At 39.7% G+C, this 27,612-nt stretch overlaps 1 protein-coding gene across 11 annotated transcripts in view; it reads right to left on the bottom strand.

The window, feature by feature from the left end:
• The window catches only part of ATXN1 (ataxin 1), a 372,466-nt gene that overhangs the window by 178,219 nt on the left and 166,635 nt on the right, over nucleotides 1-27,612 (bottom strand). For 10 of the 11 annotated variants that reach the window (XM_023532254.1, XM_023532253.1, XM_011362861.2 and 7 more), the window contains one exon: nucleotides 1,577-1,637. The exons of the other annotated variant lie outside the window; for it this stretch is intronic. The gene's annotated coding sequence lies outside the window, so the exon portion shown is untranslated. The remainder of the gene's footprint in view (nucleotides 1-1,576; nucleotides 1,638-27,612) is intronic. 11 annotated transcript variants of the gene reach the window in all.

Below are 27,612 nucleotides of genomic sequence, written 5' to 3'. Positions count from 1 at the left end.
CCAAACATCTAGGGACAGGAGAGATCAATATGAGAGTAACAAGCAGGCAATCTTTCAGTGAACCGGCAATCCTTGTTCTCATTTCCATTCAGGACACTGGTGGAAAGCTGACTATCTCTGTACTCTGATAAGGAGACACATCAAGTCCCTTAAAAATGACTCCAATTATGGTAGAAAAGAAGCTTCCATTTGTTGATAAAGTGATTAAGTTAATGAGTAGGATAAAATAATGGTCACAGGCTCTCAGAACTACACTTCAACCAATCTCTAGATGAGATGAAATGTTTTGGAAATAAGTGCACTTAGCTAATCAACCTAAATGAACACAATCCAGAGCCATGTCTAGCACACGCACCCTTGAAAAAAACCACACACAAATCCACCTTCTGGGATTCCAATGGAGAACTGTATTCTCACACCTCTTTCCATCATACCCACAAGTGAATTCTCATGTAAAAAACAGGGTAACTTTTTTTTCTTTTTAAATGAAGAAATGTTCTTCTGAAAGTCTTTATGACAGTAGGCCAAATTCATACTGCATGATAAGAAATCCATTAAGCATTACTCTGCGGGTGCAGACAGCCATGAGTGGGGGCTTGCAGGTCTGCAGCTGGCCAATGCACACCTGCAGGTGCACCTCAGCTTCTAGCTGCAACACAGATGTATCACCGAGTCTCAGCACATGATGTGGCATTGCAAATGCAGTGGTTTGGTAAGGGTGTAAAGGAAAATCTGCCGTCGCAGATGAGGTTCATAACAGAAGTGCTCTGGGTACATCTGCTCCACAGACCTCTCTTAGTAGTAGGCAAGTATAAGTCCTAGAAAGTTAAACAGCTAAACAGCTAAACAGCATCATTCCTAACACTTGTCTTAGAGAGATGTTATCATTATTTTATTGGTATTATATCAGGTCCAACCACCTAGAACTCTGTATCTTCAGAAGGAATTGGGATTCAAAAGACAGTTCTATGTTGGGACAGCAGGGGATGGAGGGATGAAGAGACCACGCAGCTGAGAATCAAATGCCTGTCTCATAATTTCCAGCTCTGCTGCTATCTGAGAAGCCCCCAGACCAGGGATGTGAAACACTCTGGGCCTCAGCGCCTGTCTGAGCACAGGGGTTTTGCCAGATGAGCTCCAAGGTCCCATTTAGTGCTCATGTCCTGTTACTCTCTTATGGCATTCATGAAACAAGTTCATGCATGATGCATGCGTCATGTGAACAAAACACATGGTTTCTCCTTGCCCACGGCCGTGTTTCTGGGCATCAGTCACTGAAAAAAAAGAAACTTCCTCTGTCATCCTCTCTGCAAGTCTGACAAGGTAACAGCAGTGATGGTAACAACTCATAAGAGGCAACACGTGTGAACAGCAAAAAGAAACGGCAGAAAAATACAAGAGGGAAACCTTCCCCTCTGAAGGGAGATGTGATGCGTAGAAAGAACATCTTGGTTCTAACTGAGAGAGAACTTCTAGAGAATTTGTGCTAGCAAGCACTTTTTCTTAGGGTATCACAGTAATTGGATGAAATTTTGATGTAGATAAAGATATATAAAAGAAGCCAAGGATCACTTACCCTATGAAAACAGCAGATTGGTTTCTCTGGACCCAAAAAACGAACTAATTTCTTTGGAAAACTGGAAAAGAAAAAGATTTAAACAACATTAAATCCATTCCTTAAACCAGCACAGGTACTCAGGCCTGGAGATTATGAGGAATTCTAGCACCTGGGTCTTCGGCACTTACCAGGGGCACAGTACATGTTTGAAGAATGGTGGATGTACAATGATGTGGCTGACTACATGAATTTTTTAAAAGAGCTTTGAACAATCAATATGTAGAAAATAATCATATGCATGAGTCCTTTATCACGAGATATGTGAAACTTATGACAAAGAAATGTATATTATGGTGCCTGAGAAGTCATTTTTAGGTGGATCTTTCAAAATGTCACATCTGCACTGCCATCATGGGACTAAATGAAGTTGTCTCAATAAGTAACCACAGTACCCCATTACTGCACTTTGCCCCTTCCCAAATGGTACACTCACAACTCCATTCACACCCCACTGAAGTCAATGACCCCATAGGGATCCGTAATTGAGCTCAGATGGGAATGTAGACTTGCCAGATAGGTACTGGGGGCCACATATCAGGCCGACTGAGTAATCCCGTGAGGAAGCCACGGTGTCTGAGATAAAGTGTGGGAAAGAACCGAGATGATGTGAGTGTTGGAAAAGGAAGCCTAAAAGACAAAGGGAGATAAGGGAGTGACAGCAACGGACCGCGTAATCGACATCACATAAAGAACTAAGCTCAAGATCCAAGTTTTTAAAAATTTCCAGAGACTGTTTTAATGACGCCTTTGCAGGTTTAGGAGAGGATATAAAGCAAAGTTAGTCTAGCTCCTGAAACAGGCAATTTTCACATGATCCCAGAGCATTTGGGATTAAGCCTGACAGCTATAAAGAGGCCATTGACTTTTCTTCCCTTTCTCTAAAAAGAAGAGAGCTCTGGCCACTAGGGCAGGATGGAGCGTCTCCTCTTCAGGACGTCCACTGGTGGTGAATTCCCAGACTCAGTTTCTCAGAATCTGAAGGGCATGCCTCAGTTCCAGAAAGAAGTCACCAGCTTTACCGTCAGCCTATGCTAGGAGAGGTGGGGGCTACTGAGATGATGAGATTCTGACTCTTGAGAAGTTTATACTCTAATTGAAAACACTACGGGGAAACAACACAAGCAGTGAAAGACAGTACACGCTGCTACGATCTCTGAGCACCTTCTTTTAAAAGCAACACTTTATAATCCACTCACATACATTAACCTTTTCATCCTAATGGCAGACGAGATGTCTACACTAAGAATCACAAAGACCACAAAGCTGATATCGGAGGAAGACCTGACTCTGAATCTCAGCTCGGTCACATATCAGCTGTGTGATTCAAGTTATATAAACTCTCTGAACCTTTTCCTCATTTGCATAATGGCAATAATAATACTCACTTCATATAATGTCTCAAGTTCCTAGTGCAGAGCTTGGCAGGTAGAAGAGACTTAATGAAAAGAAAAAGCTTTAATGCCATGTGGCATGACATGTCTACATATCTGTAACACTAGAGAAGGGAGACACAGGAAAGAGTTCTATAATTTCATAATTTATCAAAGTGTCAGTACTTCTATTCTTTTTCCTCAACTCACAATATTAGGTGAGACAAATGAGAAAAGTAAAACTGTTCACTGTGAAAAATTAGATAATATAGATGGTGGCAAGGGGGGCAAATAATACACATCAACAAAAGTCCCACTAATAAAAAAATTTTGGCTTATGTGGTTCCAGGCTCTCTCCTGCGCTCAAGCACACAGAGGATGTTATATGTATACTTAAATGGATAAAATGATAGTATTCATATTGTTTTGCAGTCTGATAACGTTTTACTTGTTATATTGTAAACCTCTTTTGATATCAATACATCTATCCCTAACAATTCTTAAGGATTGCAAGAGTATTGCATTGAAAGAAGGAATCACTAAATATATATTTGTTGAATTTACAGAATCTACCAAAGCGACCCACATTTATGAGAAATGACTACACGTGAGGTAGTGTGTGGTTCTTATTATTCTACCTTTTTGTCAAGATTGAAAAAAAAAAAAAGGCAGATTGTATAAATATAAGAAGTGTTAACGTCAAAGACTGCTCCTGGTTTGAATGGGAGTAGCTTCGAAGAATACCAATTAGCACTTACGCACAGGGAATAAAATCACAAATAACAATATTCAGTGAGTTTCCAATATATTGAAAGGGGACAAAATTTCAAAGGCTAGGGCTAGTGATGAATGGAGATGCCTATTTCAAGTATGAAATCTCAAGACTGAAGTTAAAGAAGTATCCCTGTTTTCAGTCTGATAATGGTGGATTTATGCGTGATACAGAGAAAGGTAAACAGAAAACAAAACTCTTGAGTGACCCTAAAAATTATAATCACAACATATAAACTTCGAAACCTGAAAAAAAAAACAACACAAAACAGAATTTACCACGTTTAGAAGATAGCAAGAATTGGAAATACCACTTTTGAGGGGAGGACTGGGGAGTGAATGTATCCTCACAATCGGCAAAGAGTGTGGAGCTAATTCCTCCTCCAGTTATGAATGTTGCTGACTCTAAGTATTGCCAACACTGCTCCTACAAGCAGGCAGGAGGTGGAGGATTGGCAGGAAGCAACAGAGAAAGAAAGACAGGACATACTGTGGCAGCAGAGAAATGCCAAATCAGACCAGCCAAAAAAATCCTGCAGAGATCAAAAGTGGAGAAACAAAGTAATACAGAGTTTGATTTATGAAACCCCAGAATCCACAGTGAATGAACAGGTGATATCTCTTTGCATGCTACCTCCCAACAAAAGGGCCCTAGAAGTACATCTCTTGTCCAGCTTATGCAATTTTTAGGGGAAGTGATAATATGTGGTGGGGATCACACTCTTTGACCATGTGAAATAGAATCAACATCAGGAGATAAGAACACAGACCTTAAATTTTAGAATTAGATGGAATCAGACAAAGCATCTCTTCAACAACTCACACTAGAGACTTTACTTCACACAGAATATGCACTGAACTACTCTTAATGGATCTCTTTTGATGGTACAATTCAGGAGCTAGTAAGATGTCCCTAGATCTAACAATGAACTTCTTATAGGGACAGAATTTTTGCTTTGCTAAACTCTCTCTTATGGTCATTACTTTCTCCATGAGACAGAACCAGATAGTCAAGCTGTGTTGTGTGCCATATAACATTTCTTTTACGCACTCAAACCTAAATAATACACATTCTTCAATTTGCTGTCAAAGGGACCTTTGTATCTTTTGACAGTGTACATGGAATGGCCCAGAACACATTTTGCATAGCAGAACTAACCATCGAAAATTGTGGTTTCAATTCTAAAATCCTCACCCAATTGTGTGTCTCTGATAAACATGACCTACCCAGAAAAACTATGCTGATATATATTCCACACTTACAATATATTCTACAGACTTTGTAAAATTTTACCTTGCCATTGTATAATGTCATCCTGAGTAAACGACAGATTCCTTAATATTAACTACTAACATTGGCTGAGCAGTTAATTTGTGCCAAGTTTTTATCTATGATCTGTAATCTGCACAAAATCTCTGTAAAATAGGTTCTGTTAGCCCCATTGTACAGATGAGGAAAACAAAGTTCATGACAAGTAACCTATCCAAGGTCACATACACAATAGGCGACAAAGCAAGAGTTCGAAGCGAGGTTTGTCTAGGTTTCACAGCCAAAGAGAAAAGAGATGAGCTTCCTGGCAACATGCATGTGGATTTTTACATGAAAACCACAATACGTAGTATTCTGTCAAACACACAAAAACAAGCACTTGCTTTTTCTCATAAAGCAGATGTTCCTTTTTCAGGTCATTTTTCGGGAGCAGCAAGTGAGGATGCTAGAACAAAGTTATCCATGACATTCAGTGGTAAGCTGTGCTTTAGCTGTCCAACAGGTGCTAGACAAGCATTCTTCAGGCAGAACAGCAGGACCAAAGTGCTGACAGTTGCAGCGACACAAAATGTAGCCTTGGCAAGTCAGTCTAACAATTACTTAGCATCATTCTGATTATGAGCCACAAGCATGCAATCAACAGCATAGAGACGATCTTAAATGATCTCCATCAGCATTTTACTTTAGCTATCAAAGCGTGGCAGATGAAACACACTCTCATCTGACCTAAACATAATGTTAATGACCCAAACATAAAGAATGTGCAGGAATAATAATGGTACAAGAACAATGGCCTTGCTGGGGGCCATTGGTTATGTAGGAGATGCATTTTATTTTATCGACTTTTTCAATTATTACCTCAGAGTAAATACCGTTTATATGTTTCTCATTTGATAAATTTACCTATAATCTAACTCAATTTAAAGATTTAAGTAAGTTTACAAATTCCCCCGATTTCATATTGTATATTGTACATTTCTCTAAAAAGAGCAGTTTTCATAGTCCATATGAATTTTTGTGGCCTGCATCTCCCCATTAAACTGTGGTCCAGCTTCAAAAGCATGGTATTTATATCATTTATCTCTGTATTCTCAACACTTAGCCTAGCCTCTGGCATATATAGTAGACATTCAAACTACGCAGAAATGAATGAATTCTCATTGGACCATTGATAAGAAGGCATACTTACTGAGTGCATGAATGACCCTAAGTTGTTCTGAGAAGTCATTCGAACTTCAAACAGCAATATCTGTATTCTAAAATCTGTCTATATAAAGTGAAATGATGATTGTAAATATATACCATGAAATTCAGTAGAGATCTTTTCTTAAGGAATAAAAACATACAAATATAAAAATAAGGAAATACTGCCCTCATACCGACTGAAGAAACTCATTTGCAAAGGGACTCTCACCAGACTCTGTTTTGAACATTAAAGCCTATGACTTGAGGGGGAGATAGTATTTGGGTGTGGCTTCTAAGGAAAATTATTAAAATCTTTATCGGTTGGAGAACCCGATCTGGAAGAGAAAGACTAATTATTAGATTATAGGAAAATAAAGAGTTCCACTTTCGCAAAAAGAAAAGGGAAAAAGCAACAAAGTTTTCAATATATCGGCACTCTTACTACCAATGCCTATCACTTCACTAACAAATTTCAGTTTGGGTGGTAAGATTCTATGAAATGGCACTAAGGCTCTATTTTGCCGTTAGATAAATACTATATCTGCAGCAAAATGTGACATCTCACCAGATTCATCTATTATTGGAATTCTATTTAGATTGTACAAAATGATTACTTTGCCACTCTATGAAAGAAAACTGTGTGTGTGTGTGTGTGTGCGCGCGCGTGTGTGTGTAGGATTTCTAGTGATCTCAAAGGCATTATATATAATGTTTTAAAGTCCATGTTTAATATTCTAGAATTGCCAAACACATCATATAAATTTCTCAAAGACAGTGTCTATATGCTTTAACAATTCTTCTAGCAGTTAGTATATTTATTGTGTGAATGGTCAAAAGGTTGAACAGAAGGCAGAGCAAAATCAGCAAACCAACAGTATCTCAAAATCCCAAAATTGGCATCACTGCTTTAGCGAAGCTGTACCTCTGACTTGGAGGGAGGGGGAAGAGAAGCAGGATGCTATTTTTAGAGTGAAAGGCAGCAAGTTTTTTGTGCTCTACACTTCAGGGCCATGTCCCTGCAGTATAACTCCTCTCACTGCAGTTAAAGATTAGAGCTACCTCACTAAAGTTCAGTATAAACAGGAAATACCATAGAAGAAAGAAAATTAGATACTGTGACTTTAAAAAAAGCTGCCTATGTTAGAAACATTTCAGTCACATCTGGCAGCAGCATCGGTGATGCTGGATGCAGAAGCTATTGCCCCAATCAAATAACTAAGGATTAAAAAACACACTTCTGGAAAAAAAGTTAGAGTTCAGTAAGTACTTAAAAGCCATAATATCTTATATCTCTGTGAGCTTTATAGTTTTCAAAGTGCTCAAGTATGGCGTGAATAGTCAGCAGTCAACATCACTATATACTATATATGGTTCTAAAAACGTGATCTCTTAAATGTCTAGAATAGCCAGGGGCTAGTAAACTTTTTCAGTAAAGGTCCAGCTGGCAGATATTTTAGGCCTTTTCACTTAGTACTGCCACCATAGCACAAAAGCAACCATGACAATACTATATAAATGAACATGGCTGTATGCCAATAAAACTTTATTTATAAAAACAGGTGGGGGTGGGATATGGCCTATGGGACAGAGTTTGTCAATCCTTGGACTAGAATATCATTATACAGTTGCCCTGGAACAATATGAGCTTAAACTGCTCGGGTCCACTTATATGTGGATTTTTTTTCAATAAATATATACAGTACTATAAATGAATATATTTCTTGAAATAAATGACAATATCACACAGTTATCCAAAAACAGCGAATGGCTTATTTCTGCAGCATCCATCCACCATTAAATTTCTTTTTAAGAAGCAGCAAGAGAAGATCTTTCAATGTCATGTGGAGTTTTCCAGAATAGGAAGTCCCTATACATTCATCTCTGTATTACATACATGCAAAGGCTGCCCCACAGAACCCTAGATAAATGCTCAAAAGATTCTTGAAGTAGTGCATTGACTAGACAAGCAAGAACACCTATGTACAACAACAAAAACACACCATCTGATTAAAAATGGGCAAAGGCTTCAGAGAAGATATACTAATGGCCAATAAGCACACGAAAAAATGCTTATCATCACTAATCATTAGAGAAATACAAACCAAAGCACAATGAGATACTACTTCACACCCTTAAGGTGGTTATTATAAACAACAACAATAATAAAACAAATGAAAACCAGAAAATAACATGTATTGGATAGGATGTGGAGAAAACAAAACTCTTGTATATTGTTGATGGGAATGTAAAATGGTACAGCTGCTGCGGAAAAAGGTACAGTGATCCCTCAAAATATTAAAAAAAAGACTTACCATATGATCATCCAACAATTCCACTTCTGGGTCTACACCCAAAAGAACTGAAAGTATAGACTTAAACAGATATTTATACATCCATGTTCATAGCAGGATAATTCACAGTTGCCAAATGGTGAAGCCACCAAAGTGTGAATAAACAAAATATTGTATATACATATATGGAATGTTATTTAGCCCTAAAAAGGAAGGAAATTCTGACACATGCTACAACATGGATGAACCTGGAGGACATGTTAAGTGAAATAATCCAGTCACAAAAGGAAAAATACAGTATAATTCCACTTATATGAGGAACCAACGGGTAGTCAAATTCATGGAGCCAGAAAGTAGAATGGTGTTTGCCAGCGGCTGTGGAAAAGGGAGAATGAGGAATTATTGTTTAATAGGTATAAAGTTTCAGTTTGGAAGATGAAAAATATTCTAGAGATGGATGGTGGTGATGGTTGTACAATGACGTGAATGTACTGAATGCCAGTGAACTGTATACGCTTAAAAATAGTAAATTTTATGTTATATATATTTTACCACAATTTTTTTTTTTTTAAAGAAGGGACTTGTGATCATTTGGCCCCCTAAGGGAGCTGCTCAGATGATCAGTTTGGACCAGGAGGGAAAAAACTCAGGGTAAGGGTATATACCAAATTTTTAGACAGCTAAAGCCAGTGGTGTGCAGGGAAATGTTTAATCACCAGCTGGAAGGGAGAGAGGAGGCCTGCTTTGTAGCATTTGCAGGTTTCTGTAGTGTAAACACTCCCACCATGGCCGATTTCAAGCTAGCAACATGATGCCAACTTGTTCTCTAAATTCCTGAAAATTTAACAATTGGCTCATGAGAGCCTGTACAAGCTGGCTCCAACGCACCACTGGGGAAGCCCATTTCCCTCATCCCACCAAGATCAATAAACTCAGTTTTATATTTAAAATAAACCCCCAAAGCTAAAGTCCTTCATTAATTTCAGGCCTCTTACCTACTAAAAGTTGTCTATTCACACTTCCACATCTTTCCTTCTAGTCCCATCTGGAATAAACCTACCTTGAGTCCAATCTTACATAAGAAGCTTTCTCCAAATGATCCTAGACCGCACTAGCCTTTCTTCATTCTGAATGTTACAGCACTTACAGATTACTGTCCCCTCACTGGATTCTAGTGGGCTGGATTCCATGAGGGCAAGGAAAGTTCTCACAGAGCTAAGTGCAGCACAGAGTTTTACCTGGACTGAGCTGAATGCAATCTGCTGACTTGACTGGCTGGACTGAATTCTGTCCAGTCAGCTCCAGTGAGTGAGACTCATAAGCTAGGACCGGGGGAGAGACTGAGGAGGATGTGCAGTAGGCAGCTTTTGTGAGGGAGCCCACTACTGTACACGCCAAATTTCCACGAAAGGGAGGGAGGGAACTAATATTTGTTGAGCATAAAATTTCTGCAAGTCCCAGTGCCCAGATCCTGGTTTCTAATACCATTCCCCAATAAAAGGAAGCAAGGCTCCTTGGAGAAATGGCTGATGCTAAGATTGGGGCAGGGCATGTTCAACATAAGCGTGAACGAAATGCTCAAACAAACTGACAAACGAAAACACAATGATGGGGGCATATCAATAGGAAATGGGAGACAATATTCCTAACATTCCTGAAAGGACCGCCAATGGCTGAAACTGGAACAATCTGAGCAAAAATAAATAAATAAATAATAATAATAATAATAATAATAATAATAATAATGATAATAACTAACATAGCATTGCATTATAACCTAAAGTATAAAATAAATATCCATGAGTTCATACTGATATATAAAGAAATGACTGGACAAATAAATGGGGAGAACAGATAAATCTTCTTGTGCAGAATTCTGAGTAATTCATGTAGATACACCATCCTCAAGGAGGCATATCATAGCTCCCTGCTCCTTAGGTGTGGGTTCCCTCCAGAGAGAACAGTATGGGGGTAAGGGGGTCGTGTGTATGAAAGGGGTAACTGTTTTACACTGGAGAAACCTGACAAACACTACCTCAGACTGCTGATCAAGGTCAACACCAACAATGATAAGTCACACTGATAACATGTATCCTTGATATAAATGACGTGATGAAAATGGCAATTTACCAATATTGAATACTGCTCATTTTGTAGCATGTCCCTCAACTGGAGTTTTTCTAACCATAACAAAAACATAGGAAAAACCCCACTTGAGGGACATTCCACAAAATAACTGATCAGCATTCCTCAGAATTGTCAAGGTCATCAAAAACAAGTCTGAGAAATCGTCACAATTTAGAGGAGCTTAAGGAGGCATGATGGCTACACACAATGGAGTATCCTGCGTGGAATCCTGGAGCAGAAAAAGAACATCAGGTAAAAACTAAGAAAATCTAACTAACTTTAATTTTAAAAAAATCTTCTAGGTACCCTATTAAGTAACTTACATATATTATTTTCTTTAATCCCTATAATGCTGAAAAATGGTTTAATTCCCATTTTACAGATGAGGACAATAAAATAGAACTATTTTGCCCAAGATAACAGAGTTGGTAATTGGTGGAATTCAAGTTGAAATTTGTTGAATTGTTCTAAGAGCTTTAGAAGTTTTAACTCATGTATCTTCACAACAATCCAACAAAGCGAGTAGCCGTATTATTTCCCTTCCAGACAAGGAAACAGAAGCACAGAGAGGCTAGGTAAGTTACTGAGTGTTGCACAGCTGGTTAAGTAGCAGAATGAGAACTTGAATTTACAAGGGACTGAATTGCTGAGGACCAAAAACAGTGCACCTGACTCCTCCACTAAGAACTTGCCCTGCAGCACCAATTTCACACTGCATTGGTGAAATAACCAATAACAGTAACGACAATAAACATTATAGAGTGCTTACTATGTGCCAGTCGCTGTTCAAACTACTTAACAAATAAATCATTTAGCCCTCTCAACAACCCAATGAGATAGGTTCTATTATTATCCCCATTGTAGAGATAGGAACACAGAGGCACAAGGAGGTTGAATAACGTCGGTGTATGGATGCTAACTGTACAACTCCTTCGACTTCTCTATGTTTGAAATTTTTCATAATAAAATGTTGAGAGAAAAGTCTCATGTGAACAATTCTGCATGGTCATCACAAAAGATTTCTTAGGAATTGTTTATTTGACCCAAGTATATGTGTATCTGATGACTTTTTGGCATCTCAACTGAAAGGAAAAAAAACTTTCCTGATTTCTCCTTTTAACCTTTTATATGGAAAACTCCTCCGACTCCCCAGCGGTGAGAGACAGCACTTTTGCCTATGTGCTGCAATTAGGCTGTTAAGTAACAGACATGAGGCCAATGTTTATTAATTAGCAAAAAGCTATATAGGATATGAGCTCTAGACTCTGCAGACCTTTATATTCCACACGGATCGTCCAGTCATTTTTGTGGCTTGGATGGATTTCAACATCTGTAGTTATCATAGATCAAAAATACATCATTATTGCTCCAGTCAATAAACACCTTAGTTAAATAGTGCATTTGTAAGACATTTATTTCTTTTAGGATCTTTTTGTTTGTTTGTTTAATATGAAGTTTTTTCTTGAAGTAGGAGTTAAATGATTTAGGTAAATGTGCCTCTACTGATTCTAACATCAGATTGTTATTATCTTTTATAAAAGTTAAAATCTCTTCCAGATTAATTTAGGTATGCACCATCCTGAGTTTAGACCCCTCACAAATTCATTAGCACCAGCAAATGTTAAAGCTGTTGAGAGCATTTCTCTGCTATTCTACCCTGCAAACCAATGGCCTCACCAACCGCCACAGGAAAAGTGATTCTATTGCCAAGCGATGCCACCGAAGGTGAGAGCCAGCTCTGTTTACTCTCAGAGAAGGGCTCTCGTGCATGAGAAGCTGTGTATTATTGGAAATGATTTTCTAATCAGAATACAACCATCGTACAGGCAAACAGCAACAACAACAAAAGACATCTGGCCAAAAGGAAAAAAGTCTCACTTTTCAGGAGTGATGTGCACAGTCTCCTGTCCTGATCATGGTGAGCTTAAGGGCAACTTGCCAGAAACTCTTTGAAATAATTAAATTCCTTCTACTTGTACAAAAAAATATGCCCACTAGGAGCAGGAGTTCTCTTTTTCTCTGTGCCCCCAACACTTTGACTTCCCTATAAGTGATCAGGGCACCAACTCTGGAGGCAAACTTGGGTTCGAGTGACTTTGGACAAATGATTCAATCTCATTTCTCTCAGATACAAAATTTGCATATTAATGGTTATAAAGATTAAAAGGTTAATATGTAAAAAAACACTGAAACCAGTATTGACACACAGTAAATACTATATGGGCATTTGCTGATTGTTACCCAATGAATCCCAAATACTTGCTCTACCTGACCCTCTCCCCATTGCCTCCTCCCCACTGCCCTTCACCTGCCACCCACTCAAAGTCTGTTCATTTCAGACTTGCACCTATTCCAATATGATAGGGCCTGGTCAGTGACAGCGAGGATGCTGGCAGACAGAGACTCTTATTTCCAAGGCTAAAGCATATATCCAAATTAAATATATAACTAGCTATACAGTCCACTTCTCCTTTTTTTAACAAGGGTTTTTCGCATGCAGATTTTATCATCATGCTTACTTCCTCTCTTGTATTAAAAATCTTTTCGTCTTCAGCTCTGTCCCACCCTACTGTTGAATTTTAAAAAAGGAAAGAAAAGCAAACCAGCCAGCTAGCTCAGAGGTCTAAGTATTTCGCTCTGAACTTCACACTGATAATATTGTACACTGTCATGGCAGTTTAAAAGAGAATTGGAATCTAGTGAGAAAAGATAAGAGAGGAGCACAGATAATAGAACTCTTGGAAATCAGCCCCAACAGTCTACCCAAAGCCTGGGGGGCTGCAAAGCTTATTAATATAGACTGCTTCTCACCAAGGGGCAGGCAATTCGCTTGCAGTCATTTCTCCAAAACTATTAGTCACCCTCACACCGATTTACCTTTAAACAAGGACATTCTGTAACCAGGGATCCACCTATATAGCTTAGTCATCTGATTGGCCTCAAGGTCACAGACTTGAGTAACACAATAAGAATTACCTCATTCACCCACTATAGAACTGTTATATCACCAATCGATACAGGAGGCCTCTGCACATCATCAACAAAGTCTTCTCGGGGGAACATCCTGCATACATCAGAAACAAATCACACCCTTAAAGGCAGATGACATGTGGAACACAGAAAGAGCCTTTCTGCAAAGCAATGACTTTGTGCGATCTGCTAGGAGTGCCAATCCAACCTCAAAAAAAAAAAAAAGAAGACGAAGAAAAGACAAAGAAGAGAATCCATGCAACAGAAACAGAGCACTGTTTGGCTCTCTTTCTTTGCCATGATGTTTCCCTGGCCTTTCCTATCAAACATAGGATGCATCTACCGGGAGCTCACAAGGCAGGAAGGAAGGTAAATTGAAGTACAATTACCACGGATTGCTGTGCTGAAGACCAAACATGGCACACCTGACACCTCCATTAAGAACTTGCTCTACAGCATCAATTTCACATTGCATTGGTGAGATAATCAGTAACAATAACAATAACAATAATAAACACTAGAGAGTGGTTACTATTTACTGGTCATTGTTCTAGATAATTTACAAATATTAACTCATGTAGCCCTCCCAATAACCCAATGAACTAGGTTATATTATTATTGCCATCGTACAGGTGGGAACACTGAGGCACAAGGAGGTTGGTATGGTGCCTTACATCACACTGTTATGTGGCTGGAGCTGGGATTCAAATCCAATCGTTAGGTTCTAGAGTCACTATATTAAACTGTCTAATTAACAACAGCAACAGCAACAAGTCACCTTTGCACATGCTTTATCCCTCTTCTTGGAATAACTTTCCCACATATTTACCACAAATTTCTCTCCCAACAGAGCCTGCCACAGGGGAGGTGTTCAATACATGTTTGTGGAATGAAAGCATGAATAATTGACTCTAATTAATTGTTCAATCACTCTGTGAGACAGGCTGAGAACACATGATCAACCTTGTTTCCAGATAAGGAAATCGAGGTTCAGGGAAATCAAATGACATGTCTAAGGTCATACTGATTTGAATACAAGCTCTTCCATGACTTTCACATTTTTAAAAACTGTGGAGCACTTCTAAGAAAACAAAATCTTTGATATAACCTCAGAATATAACAGAATATAATATGAAGAAAGAGCTGCTCTGGTGGAGAGAGGCTGAGTCCAGACCACAGGCCCAGGCCTCTTCAGAGCTGGCAGGGCCCTGCAGATGGAGAACCACTGTTACACCGTGAGGCTCCGTCAGTACCCCCGCCCCAGAGCAAAGCCAGAGTGCAGAGGGAACTCTGCTCAAAGTCCCCCAAAACTGAGAGAGGGCAACCAAGCATCTTCCTCAAGTTCCACAGGCCTGCTGACCCCTCGGACGAGGTACGGGATAGCATTCTTTCTTTGTAACCATCAGGGCTCTTGTTTCTCTCCCTCTCTACAGGGGTGGGGCTCAGAGACACCAGTTCTTAGTCTTCTTTTTCATGCATCTCTTTCTGTTCCCTTCTTTGGAGCCCTACTGTTTCTGTTCCTTTTTCAGCCCTGGGGGTTTCCCCTACTGATAATTAGAAAGGGGGCAACCTCCTGTGACCTAATTTTTTATGGCCAAATGCTCAATGGAGTAGGAGAGGTCAAAGTGTGTTCAAGGCTTTCTAACCTGCTTCCTAGGGCTGGACACCTTTGGACAAATCTGAGACTCTCTGAAGTGGCATATTTCATTCCATAGGGAGAGGGAGCAATTTTGCCAGAGCAGTAGTGCAGTTGGACCGACATACTGTCATGCTGAATCTTAGCCGGCAGAAGGCCCTGGATATTTCAGAATGTCAGAGCTGAGGCCACCTCCAAGAGCCTTCAGCCTAGCCTCCCCATTCAAAGAACAGGGAAGTTTCATCCCCAAAGGGTGACTTGGCCAAAGCCACACAAGTGGCATGGCTGAAACTAGGGACTTCTGACCTCCTGGCCATGAGTACCCAATACTCTAAGGAAAGAAGGTAAGGTGTGAACTGTAGAATGAACCAAAAGGACTTTCTCACCATGCCAAATGACGTGAGACAGTAAAATGTTCAGGTTTTGACTGAAATCACATGTGCATCTGTGTAAAATCATCTCTTAAGACCTTCTGGAGAAAAAAAATCCACCACCTGGAATTACCTGAAGGCTTGTCAAGTGGTTTAAGGCCCTATAATGCAAGGTATAATATTGAGACATTTTTAAAAAGGATAATCTTTTCCCCACTGCCCAGAGTGCTCTGGAACATCCAGTGGGCGAGTGGGGGAGAGACAGGACATGCACTCAGTCTTCCAGTGGGCTCCTGCTTCTGCTGGAATGTGAGACAGCCACGCAATCATTAGCATTCCCAATTTGCATTCACTCCAGATGAGATTTCATCACTGCATCATATTTATTCATTCCTTAATATAAACCTAAATTGCTCTCTTCAAATAGCAGAGAGCACTATGCTTCAGTAAGGAGAAAGAGATGATCATGGTAAAAGATGTGCGGCATTTTCATCTTTCTCCCTCCCTTGCACTGAACCTTTTTCTGGCTCCTCCCAGGACTCAGAAAACATGCCCCTGTCTTTAGTTTTTCATATCGGAAGCTCTTGGAGGGAAAATATGGTAGCCCTCAACACTCGCTAATGTTGTGGGAGTCCCTAGGAGGTCCTGTTCTAGGTGGGACTGAGTGCCTTTGCAGCAGCTGAATACAGCTCGCAAGCAGAAAAACAAAGTCTATGGTCTTTTTTAAAAAGGCTACTACCATGTGTCTGAACCTGGAAACGTTCACTAGGAAGCAAAGAACAAATTCTTTATGGAAAGTGAGGCTTTAAAGCACAGCATCAGGTTTTGACTGAAATCACATGTGCATCTGTGTAAAATCTTGGGAATGTCCACAAACGATCTTTGGGAATGGCGGGACATGATTTCAGAAATGAAGGAGGAGCCAAGCCCCGGGGGACCACGGCAGTTTCTGCACCTTCCTTCCCAGTACAGCCACACCTATTCTGTGGGGGAAGAGGATGTCACCAAGAGCACCACTTTCTCTGGTGAAAAGTAATTTATGGTGCCTTTTCCTGTGAGAGGAAAATTGATATCATCATCTAGAAGCTGATATGCAAAAGTACCGTTTTTAATTGTTTTCACTTTGGGATAAGACACATTTTCTTTTTTCTCCTCTGTATATATTTTAAAATAGTAAAAATCTTAAATGAAAATCTTTTATCGGCTTGCACATATGCTAAAGGAAGGTTACATAAGAATCTTTACAGGAAAGCTTCCTGAAAGAAAAAGAATTATCCATTATCTATAAATTGAAATCCTGAATGTGCCTCAAACCAGGGCATATGTGACGAATTTCCTCCAGTAATTCTGTTTTCATGTGTCCTAATTACTATGATTTCAGCTATTTTCTAAGGAGAGAGTTCAAGCATGGTCAGAGCTCAGAGGAATTTAGATGTTTTCAAGCATCTTACTACTTGAGTGCTTTTACAGCTTCACGCTCAAGTTAAAGATGCCCACTTAAAAATTAACTCTAACTTCTGGGTTTGGGGCCAGAAGCCAATGACTTCCCACAGGGTCACTGAAGATGCTGTTTGCTGGTTAAACTTGTCCTGATGGTGCTTTTAAGGCAGAGGCCCCCAATACCCGTGCCGTGGACCAGTACCAGTTCATGGCCTGTTAGGAACTGGGCCACACAGCAGGAGGTGAGCGAAGCTTCACCTGTATTTGCGGCCACTCTTCAGCCACTAGCATCGCCACCTCAGCTCTACCTCAGATCATCATCAGACATTAGATTCTCACAGGTCCCTGATGCCCAAAAGGTTGTGACCGCTGCTTTAAGGTCTTGGGCCAAAAGTAAAAGAGGACGTAGCTCTTGAGCCTGACTCAATTACGGCATGTGAAAACATAACAAAATATGATGTCTTTATCAACAATTCCTTTTCACTTTGAGTCTGAAACATTCAAAATATTTAGAGAAACATTAGGGTATTGGATTATGAGTTAGAAAATTCCAGTCTTGGGTCTGCCATCAACTTGCCGATGGGCCCAAGAAAGTCACAGAACTTCTCTGGGCCTCACTTTCTGAATCAGTCAAACAAGGGAGTTAAGGGGTTTCCAAAGTCCTTTGCATTCTCCAAGCCTCTGCTTCCACACTCTTCATTTTTCTCTTTGCCAGCAGGGACTGCGTGCGTTAGAAGGTTGTGCCTTTGACCCCAGAGGAATGTGACAACGGCCTTCCTTGCATTGTTCCCACAGTAACCAGAGCCAGCTGTCCAGGCAGGCTGGCCAAGTTATGGCACATGATCGCAAACAACTGGGGACTCTGCTTAGAAAGAGGACTCCACCTCTAGGCTTCCCCACCTCCCAGGGCCCTTGTCTGCAGATCGGCACACCCCTGGGAACACAAGAACGGATCTGTGATCTTCACCGAATATACTTGAGGGTTTAAAATCTGGAGTGTAGCTACAATCTTTGAGACTCTCCCTGATCACAGCTAGCGGATCCAGGTATGTGTTTCCTTCTATGGATCTGTGAACCTACCTCTGGGGTGCTAAGGTCAGTGTCATCTAGAGACAGCAGGTGTTTTCCAAGCATATTACATGTTCTGACACTAAGGAAAAGATAACGAGAATCAAGAGAGAGTGAAAATCTAAGATGAGATTTTCATCTGAAAATCTTGGAGTGAGCCAAGAGTTGCAAACACCAAGTTCTGAGCAGAACCGACAATGAAGGGTTTCCTTTTTGCCTGCAGCCCGAATCTAAAATACTAATAAGGGAGAATCACTGGAAAGCATTACCATTATTTTTAGCTTTTCTAAGGGAGGGAGGAGTTTTTAAAAGGGCAAAATGGAAAGGAATTTAGGGCAAGGGTGTGTGCGGTGGAGGGAGAAGATTAGGAAAAATGGGGCCAGATAAGCAGCTTCTTCCTCCTTTCTTGATAGATGGCTATAGCCCAAACAACATCAAGGACTTCAGGTCCAGATATCTGAAGACAAAGAAGTTGTTGGAAGGAAATCATTTTTCTATTAGCATAGCAAATATGCACTTCATGTTGTGGGATTTATTACCTTCCAAACATAGCAGATGAGGCCACTCACAGAAGCTTTCTTGGAAAAGAGTTTGATAATTCTGGTTGGATTTAAATGCTGTTTTAACTTTCATAGACCCCAATGAAACACTGTCTTTGGATCTATACAGATCGTGAATGTTCCAGATTAATAGGCGATGAATGAATTCCTCTTAAATGATCTTACAGTTTTAAAATAGCAAGGTGGAGTCCAGTGGCTTCTGAGGAGACCATCATATGGACCAAGAACACAATGTTTTGACAGAGGATTTCTTTTTTATTCTTCCTCTTTCTTTCTTTTTTCTTTTCTTTTTCTTTTTTGGCAATAGATAGTAAAAAGTTTCCTTAATGAGCTGCAAAAGCCAAGGCATGTATTCCTCAATTCAGGAGCCTGGTAATTGCTGGAACCACAAGCTCAAATGCCATCTAGTTCAAACGGATGCTTATAAAACCCAAACCACTTCATCACAACCTATTTGTCTGCTAGAATTTTTAAAAGCAAGTTTGCAAAATATTCAAGTAATCAGTCTTGTGGCATGACTGACACAGGCCAAGAGCTAACAAAGGAACACTAGAATTAGTTTCTCAATTCCAAAATAGGACCTCAAGGAGTTTGTGCTTTAGGAGACGAGTCACTGTGTTTTGTTTAATGGAACTAAATTTGTGCCCATTTAAATCGTGAGCAGGTGGCACTTGGTAGCAAAGAAAGCCCTGAAAATATTCACATTTAGTGAATGCAGTTGTATGTATAATTAGCTGAGATTTATTTTAAAGTACTCTAATCTTTTGTGCTCTTTTCTACAATTCAAACTGCTGAGGAATAGCGAGCAGCTTTTGAATTTATTATGAAAGCACAGCCATTGTATTATCTGTTAAAAAATAAAAACGGAAAAGATGTCCAAAAGTGTCTAATAGTAGAAATATATTAGGATCAGACCAAAGGAAAGGGCTTGCTTGCTTCCAGAGGAACGAGTTTGTTGTTGGGGAGAAATGAGTGAGCTAAACGATAGTGTTCAGTAGGAGAGGAGATGGGAAGAATCAAAGGTACACATTTTAGAGGTATAAACTTTTTTCTTAATTTTTTTATGGAAAATTTCAAACATGTACAAAAGATTTGCAATAGAGCACCAGCTGTTCATCACCCAGCATCTATAATGATCAACTCATGGCCGATCTTATGTCTTCAAGCAAATCCCAGAAATATAATTTAATCCCTAAATATTTCAGTATGAGGCATAGAATTTTTAAGGTCCCTCATTTTTCCAAGGTCCCGAGAAGTCACATGCCCTGGGGCCGTGCTGTCAGACAGTGATGCTGGAATCCTGGTCCTCTCACTTGAGGCTGAGCACGCACGCCCTCCTCGACACCCACCCCCGCAACCGAAATAGCATTAGCACAGAACACAAGCATTATACTGGCTGGAAATCAGAAAATCTTAAATTTTCATTTCAGCTTTGCCATTTTTCTGAGCCTTAATTGTCCCAACTATTAAGTACAGACATGAAATTGCCACTCTGAGATACAATTACTTATGACATACTTAATACAAAAAGAGTTGACTTTTACCTTATAACAGGTATTTTTAATGTACTTTCATGGAGTTTGGGAGAAGGTGTTAGACACTATAAAGTCTAGAAAACTGTGAGGTGCGGTCTCTTATGTTAAGGAGTTGGGGGTATACATAATTATCATGTAACTGTACCCTGAGAGCATTTCCATGACAAGTTTATTTTTCACATATAAAATACAACCCAATAGTTCAACATGTTAAAGTGGAAAGTTCTATGAAAACAAATATTTCATATAATGTAAATCACATTTCCCAAAGAGGAAAGAAGTGGGCCCTCTCCCTGGGAAAGTTTAGTATCTTTCAAAGTACAGGCAAGCCCAAAAAAAGTGAAAAGAAAAAAGGAACATTTCCTTCTCTTTGTCATGGACTTGCCAAATACCTAACTGAAGCAGACTTACACTAGAACACCAAATATTCTCAAGAAAGTGTCCAAGCCTGGGAAAAAAATAACTAAAGGGAGGGTTTTGTGTACATGAGTGAAATATACTGCTCAATTACACCCTTTTACCTTCTAAAACACACATAACAGTACAGTATTAGGGGAGAACATTTAAGAAACCCCACTCGAAGTCAACCCCAAAACTTGAGACTAGGCTTTAAATGCACTTGTTTTCAAAAGCCAAACCACAGGAAATCTTGTCATTTTTAACATACTCTGGCAACAAATGCATACCATGTGTCACTTCACCATAAAACCCAAACTGTGAGCCAAGTGTCATAGACAAACAGTTGGATGTGGGAAAATGGCCTACCCGCCTGTATTAGTTTCCTGGGGCTGCTATAGCAAATTACCACAGACTGGGTGGCTTAAACAGCAGAAATGTATTGTCTCACAGTTCTGGAGGCTAGAAGTCCAAGACCAGGGTGTTAGCAGAGAGGGCTGTGAGGGAAAGATCTGTTCCCCGCCTCCTAGCTTCTGGTGGTTTGGCAGCAATCTTTGGCCTTCACTGGCTTGTGGAAGCTTAACTTCAGTCATAACATGACATTCTCCCAGCATCTGTGTCTTGTCCAAATTTCCTCTTTTTATAACGACACCAGTCATATTGGATTGGGGCTCATCTTAACTTGATCTGCAAAGACCCTATTTACAAATAAGGTCACATTCACAGATAGTGAGGGTTAGGACTTCAACATCTTTTGGGAGGACACAATTCGACACATAACACTGCTTCATATTCCCCTAACTTAAGAGAGGTAAGTGAGGGAACCTGAGGCAGCTCCTATAGCAGTTGTGGTCCCCAGTATGTGGCACCTATGCCCTTGGTTGTCCACTGGTACTTACAGGGAGCATTCAAGAACAGGCACACCATACCTAGGGATATATCCTAGGAAATCATCTCTTGGCTTCATTGTGATATCGGGGTCCATTTACAGTGCCTTCCCTCCTGCACACATGGCTATGTGGCTACCATACAATCTACATGTCAACTTGGCCCCTTTTAACCTCAGAATAGGAGAGAAGTCAATCACAGCCTTCTGCCAATTCTGCTTCCTCTTCTACATATTCACCCCAACTTTGTTCCTCTTCCTTTTATTTCTTATACATTTGGGGCAAGCTGAGAGGTATCTCAGAAAATGAAATGGAAATATATTTTGACCTATTTCTATGGCCGGCATAATTATTAGACTATGAGGGAAACCACAATAATTATTATTGAATATGCTCTTTTGCAGTTTTAAAGATGTCTTTCAAGCATGACAGATGCAGAATATAATTATTCAATAACTCTAATAGATAGTAAACATGTCATTATTCCCAATTTATAGAGGAGGAAACTAAAGCTTAAAAAGATTAAGTAATTCAGCCACAGACACACAGCTAGTTAATCATAGAACCAAAATATGAAGGTATCTATTCTGGTACCAGGTTCTATATTTTTATAAAACACATAATGTGACATAGTCTATATTAAATTATAGAAAAGGACTGAAAGTTTTTTCTTGACTATAAGCATTATAGTAGCAATAATAAAATCTTATGTTTATATTCCACATTTTAAAAAATTTTTATAAACATTTTGACTTTAAATTTTATTTATCCTTATAAAACTGGGTGAGTTATTCTTAGGCCCATTTTATAGATGATAAATTAAGTTAAAGGTTATATAATTTGCCTAAACAAACCAGTAAGTTGACAGTGAAGCTGGACCACAAATCCGTACATTCTAATTCAAAACATGGTATGATCTTATAAAGAGAATAATTCAATACAACATCCTTGGAGACACATAAAACTAGAAAGAAAATAATGTAAATTAAGGATAAAAAAATTAGATAAATTCCATATACTTTACTGAAGGAAGAAGTGGCACACGTATGTGTCACAGATCCCTACACTGTGATAGAGGCCAATCTAGATGACCTCTGATGTCTCTTACGATGTATAAAAGGCTATTCTAAGAAAGTCACACAAGACTCATTACTGGTAAAGGTGGAGAATATACTTTCTAGTTCATTACAGACCCCAAGATTCCCTTTGGTCTTTCACAACCCGAATTCATGAGAGAAGACTTCCAGAAGAAGTGGAATCTGAGCTAACTCTAGAAGATTAAACAGCTTTAGAAAAGAAAGGTAACAAACACACATTTTCAAAAAAGGTCTGCAGACCACTGTGGTTAGAGGAGTGTGCCTAGGGAGGTGACAGTGGGAGATGAGGTGGAGAAGGAAGGTGGAGGTCATGTTATGGAGGGCCTGAAAGGCCTTGCTGAGTAACTGAGATGATTCTGTAGACTTTGAAGGGTCTTCAAAGGTTTTGAGCAAGAGAATGACCTCATCAGATGCACCCTGTCCATTGCCACTAAGTGAATGACTGCCAAATCAACAAGTTCAGCCCTGAATTCTCTTTCAAGATTCACATACGTTTATCAGAATGCCTCCTGGGAATTTCTACATGGTTGTCCTGTCGGCACTTCCAGCTGGGCTTGTTAGATCTCTACAGCCTCTTATAGATCTAATGGTCTGTGATTCTAGCAAAAGTTGCAGGTCTGAAAAAATCTGACATTTCTCTTGGGGAGACTGAAAATAAACATAGATCAAAGAAGTCATATTCAAGAGGCAGAGCAAAAAGAGTAATGTCTTTAAGTTGGAAAAAAATTCATGCTAGTCATTTCTGACTGTGCCCAGGTTCTTAACTACGTATCATATCTGAGCGCATACAAGAACGTGCACATGTGCATATACGGTGAGAGTACTGAGGAGGTATTGCTAAAGTACTCTCCAAGGACACATGCTCGAAATGACAGGCCAGGTTGCCTTTCTTGCAACTCATGACTGCTACCTTGTACCTGGAGAGGTTGGCTCTAGAAACAACAATTAAAATACAGAAAAAGACTCCTGAATTACTAAATATTTTAAGTATTCTATGTCCTTGAACCCAAAACAACTCATGCTCATCTCTCTAACCAATTCGCTCTATTTCTAACAAGCAAGTAGCCCTTGAATTCTTATGAGGCTATATAGTAAGGTGTTTTCCCCAAAGACAGGTTGAAGAACCTCTGAAATACCCTTTAACAGGAGTTAATGTGTTTTCCTGTTAAACTTTCCCTCTGCTTCTTCAAAAGAAACAATATTGTGAAAACCCTTACTTTGGCAGAAGAGAAATGGCATATTAATTTGTGCAATGTATTTTGAATAAGTGCAGTTCAGAAGGTAGAGAAATTTCTCTTCTTTCTTTTCTGGACATCGCTTCCAAAAGCAAAAATTAAGACTGTGAGTGGGTTGTCACTCCACTCCCTAAATTTGTAAAAGATACATTTTTCACAAGCCTCACCCCATTGGCCCATGCCCAACATTCATCTTGGCTGTGACAGAAACCACTGTTCTCTACAATCCAGTCTTGACTGGAGGATCTGGTCAGAATGTTGTCACCTTTCTGTCTCTACCTGGTGGTCCATACCAGTGCTGTTCAACTGCACTCCAAGCTTCCACGTCTGCTGAACTTGCACTCGTGCTCAGCACAGCACCTTGATCATATACTGAATTCTCACTGAGAACAACTTGGCCTGGACTCTTCTAACAGTATGGCCATGTGTATTCTGGATGATAACATTAAATCATTAAAACTATAGAGAACAAAATGGTTTCGACTTCAGAAATGTTGCCTGAGGACAACTGTGCATATACCATGACATATAGTCCAGATTCCACGTTCTTTCAGGCCATTTTCCTCTAGGATTTGTGTTTCTTGGCCAACTGGCAGTGCCAAGACATGCAGTAAATGAAACTGTAGTTTGAGTCTGATAATATACTTGAACCTACTGACTTAAACTACAGTAGCCGAGCATACATTCCAAATATTGTATGACTCAAAGGCTATTTTGATGGTCTTATTAAAAATCCATAACAAATCCATCATAAAATCCACAATACTCTAATTTTTTCCTTATAAACACTTATCGCCCCAAAACTCGCTCAAGTATATCTTACTCCTCTTTCTGTTTAGGAAACCCTGGATCTTCATGGCAGTTTTCCCTGGCCTCCCAAGTGAGGGTCACGTGCCATCCTGATGCTTTCCCTCAAATACTACTTGTCTCATACTACTTGTATTAAAATTGAAGAGTTACTTTTTTACCTACTATAGCATAATGCCTATAAAGGAGACCATGGAGTAGCAAACATTTCCCTTTTGTCCACATTAGTACCTTCGGTACTCAGCACCCTACTTGGCACACAGTGGAACTTCAAAAAATAATAGTTGACTGACTGACTGATAATAAACCCATGGTTCTGAATAACTGCTCTCTACTCATCTACACCATGATAGATTCAACTGTCTCTTACTTCATTCGGTACTGACCAGGGCCCTCAATGGCCCACAGCCACAGTTACTGCCAGTGGCCATCTTAACTAGGAGAGTATCATCACCCTAAAATGAGACAATGAGCTTCCTCTGTTTGAAGTCATCAGAAGCTAAAAGCTTTTATAACTTTCTCCTTTGACAGAGCCAGGAGGCTTGAAAGAATCTTAAAACAGGGAAAGCTTTGAAAGAGAGTATAGATAGGTAAAGTCTAAAGCATTTGGGGCTGGGAACAATTATCCCTCTGCACATAAACTATTTCTTTGGGAGAGGGCAGCACTGTGAGTCAAAATTTTCACTGAGTTCTAGGTTAGCGCCCCTTAAGTAAGAAGATATCTTTTATGAAACCGATGCTTGCACAGTAAATTATAAATAGATTAGGGTACGTGTATGCCATGACTCACGATAGTTTAAGATAATTTAATCAAGGGTCAAAAATAATTTGACAGAAAATGGTCAAATTCACATGAGCATAATCTATTATTAATAGTAAAACAAGTGAATCATGGAAAAGATGATCCTGGCAAAACAATAGCTGGTGTTTAAGTCTATTGAGAAGTTTTTCCCTGAAAATCTACTATGCGCTTGGCACTTGTCCAGAATTTGTGGGGATTATGGAAGAAATCATTGCCATAGTTCTGGGCTCGTTCCTCCCACCATTCCCTCTGCCACACCCCACAGACACTGCCACCATGTTTCCAAAATGCAAATGCAATCGTGCTCTCCCTGTCTACAGCCACCACTATTGTAACCATATTCCAAGCATGATGAACAAGACCCTGCTCAATCCCAGGCCTGGGACTCAGACATACTCTCTTAATTCACACTTCTCTGGGTTTAAGACTCCTTGACTCACTCCTTCAAGCCTGGGCCTTTGAAAATGCTATCCTTCTCTGCATAGAAGCACTTCCCTTGCACATTTTGTCAGCTTAGTCTTCATAGCTCATCTCTCTGAGAAGTCTTTTCTATAAACACTACTTCGTCTCTAGCTCTGATGTAATACTCTTTACAAGTTTCCCCTTCACCCTCTGCATATCAGGCTCGTGGCACTCGATGCATGGAATTCTTCCTTCCTTCCCTCTGTCCTGCTTCCTCTGGTCCATCTATGAACACAGTTACTGAGAAACTGCTCTCTGCAAGGCCCTGTGCTAGGTGCTCTGTGGGCCACATCTCTAATGAATCCACACAAAATCCCTGAATTGTAGGCATGACTTACAGATGAGAAACTGGGCTCAGAAAGATTCAGTAACTTGGTCACGTTCACACAGCTGGTAAGTGGCAGAGCCAGATGCTTCCGCGTCAAGATTTTGCTCTTTCCTCCTCAACACACCGCCTGATAAGAAGACTTGCCTGAGATGCCTGCCCAGAGTCCAGTGGTTCCTGCAATGTGGAAATCACATGCAGGGTTTTGACATGAGAACAGCTGGTGCAAGCCAGAGGTGTGTGTGTCCAGAATCAGCGCAGGAGAGGGAAAGTGGTCACATCCTTGCTTCCCAGGGCTTTCTCTTTTGTATTTATCATATAGATGACTGTGTATGACTGTGTAGTGAGTCTCAAACTCCACCCATCGGTTTCTATCATTTTTGAAGTCGGCCTAAATTCCTTTTGTTTTTAACCACAAGGCACCAATTCTGTATGTTAGATGTTTCCAACAAGCATCAAAGCCTCAGTTGTTATTGTTTTTTGTTTTGTTTTCTAGTTCTGCTAATGCAAGGAACAGCCTGTCCTAGTATTTATTAGTAAAGTAATGTCAAGTTCGGGGTTAGCACATAAAATACCTCTCTGGTTTCTTTGCAAGAGATCAAAACACTTTTTTTTATGGCAACATCAAAAAGAATCAGCATGTAAATATGTTTCAATGGGCATTCTTTTCCCCTTCAGTGATTTCTCAATATTTGTAACTCTTTTAGTCTGTTTTGCTTACAAATGGTAAAATATTTCACTATTTTTTCTAAGCCTTTTCTGAGAGGCTATCATATTTGCTGACAATTTAGTGTTTTGTGCTATTCTTTTAGTAATAATATTCTGGGGAAAAATAATACCCTAGAAATATTTATCACATGGCTCGATTCTGGGGCACAGTGAGGAAAGCAATGCATATTTTACTCCTTTCTTTTCATCCTTTTTCTCCCTCTTTTTTTCCTTTCCTCTTTTAGCAAAAGCCTTTACTTAATCCTCATGGCACTACATATTCCTATAGCTTCTTAGTCTTTTCACCTGACTGGCAAAAGAAAAATGGCATGAGATTAAAGTCTAGTTGCTGCCTTCTTCTTTCATAGCATGGACTTTCCACTAACAGACTCCCATCAGTGCCGGTGAGGAAAATCAGTCTACTACTTTATCACTGCAGAGAGTATGCTTTATATCTCTGTAAACGATTCTGTCACATCCAACATTCCAAAATGCTTTCTGCTCATTATTAAACCCTGTAAGAGCAAATGGACATTAAATATGCTCAATCCTAAAGGTGGCCTCACTGTAAATGGGAAAACATGAGAAGCACTCCATTAAAGTTAAAAATTACACAAAGCTGTCCATCGTCATCTGTGTTATTTAACACTGTTGTGGTGAAATTAAGCAATTTGATATTAT

This window comes from Pteropus vampyrus, unplaced genomic scaffold, assembly GCF_000151845.1.
Source record: "Pteropus vampyrus isolate Shadow unplaced genomic scaffold, Pvam_2.0 Scaffold80, whole genome shotgun sequence".
Taxonomy (NCBI): domain Eukaryota; kingdom Metazoa; phylum Chordata; class Mammalia; order Chiroptera; family Pteropodidae; genus Pteropus; species Pteropus vampyrus.
Note: the sequence above shows the minus strand (reverse complement) of the source record. Positions and strands in the feature narration are given on the sequence as shown.